Source organism: Rhinopithecus bieti, unplaced genomic scaffold (genome assembly GCF_001698545.2).
Source record: "Rhinopithecus bieti isolate Rb0 unplaced genomic scaffold, ASM169854v2 scaffold_13763, whole genome shotgun sequence".
Taxonomy (NCBI): Eukaryota; Metazoa; Chordata; class Mammalia; order Primates; family Cercopithecidae; genus Rhinopithecus; species Rhinopithecus bieti.
Window position 1 is genome coordinate 6,483 of NW_016807595.1, and position 1,497 is coordinate 7,979.

At 39.2% G+C, this 1,497-nt stretch overlaps 1 pseudogene; it reads left to right on the plus strand.

Annotated features, from left to right (window-relative positions):
• Positions 1-652: 652 nt before the first annotated feature.
• Positions 653-1,497, plus strand: LOC108536234 (nucleophosmin pseudogene; annotated as a pseudogene).

Below are 1,497 nucleotides of genomic sequence, written 5' to 3' on the forward strand. Positions count from 1 at the left end.
ATAAAATAAAAAATGTCCTCAGCATTATTTTTTGCCACTTCTTTCCATGCATCCACACGCTTACCAAGAGCTCCTCTCATCTTGTCATTATCATACCACAAGTTTTCTGACACCATCACTTTTCAACGTTTTCTCATTTTCATGGATTTACAATTCTCCCACTTATTTTCATATCGCCCTCTCTGTGAAGCTTTCCCAATTCTTCTAGCTAGTTACTCTTTGGGTTGCCTCTACTCTGACTCACTCAATGGTGTACTGACCTTTATTATATCTATTAGATGCTACTTTTATGGCTTAAATGTCCATTTGCTAATTATACCACTTAAATGTTTCAATTGTTTAAATGTCCATCAATTTCAGCAAACCTTGGATTCTTTGTGAATAGATTAGGATTATATCAATTTCAACACTCTGAGCACCTAGCACAGAGTCTGACACAGAGCAGCTCCAAAAGTAAAAGTTTGCTGAATAAATGTGTTGATTTTAAAGGTTAGGTGAAATGTAGAGAAGTGTCAAAGTACACAAGATATTCAGGTATTCTAAGATAAAGGTAATCTTCCTGGTGTGATTCCATCCTGCACGGCTGTTCTCTTGAGCAGTGGTCATTTATCTCCATCTGCCTTCTCTCCCACCTAAGTGTGTGCCGCATCCAATGGACGATTTGATGGACATGAGCCCCTGAGGCCCCAGAACTATCTTTTGGTTGTGAACTAAAGGCCAACAAAGATGATCACTTTTAGGTGGATCATGATGAAAATGAGCAACAGTGATCTTTAAGAATGGTCAGTTTAGAGGCTGGTGCAAAGGATGAATTGCACATTGTTGAAACAGAGGCAATGAATTACGAAGGCAGTCCAATTAAAGTAACATTGGCAACTTTGAAAATGTCTGTACAGTCAACTGTTTCCCTTGGGGCTTTGAAATAACACCATCAGTGGTCTTATGGTTGAAGTGTGGTTCAGGGCCAGTGCATGTTAGTGGACAGCATTTAGTAGCTGGGGAGGAAGATACAGAGTCAGAAGATGAAGAGGAGGAGGATGTGAAACTCGTAAGTATATCTGGAAAGCAATCTGCCCCTGGAGGTGGTAGCAAGGTTCCACAGAAAAAAGTAAAACTTGCTGCTGATGAAGATGATGATGATGATGATGATTTTGATGATGAAGAAACTGAAGAAAAAGCACTAGTGAAGAAATCTATACGAGATACTGCAGCCAAAAATGCACAAAAGTCAAATCAGAATGGAAAAGACTCAAAACCATCAACACCAAGATCTAAAGGACAAGAATCCTTCAAAACAGGAGAAAACTCCTAAAACACCCAAAGGACCTAGTTCTGTAGAAGACATTAAAGCAAAAATGCAAGCAACTATAGAAAAAGGTGGTTCTCTTCCTAAAGTGGAAGTCAGTTCATCAATTATGTGAAGAATTGCTTCCAGATGACTGACCAGGAGGCTATTCAAGATCTCTGGCAGTGGAGGAAGTCTCTTTAAGAAAATAG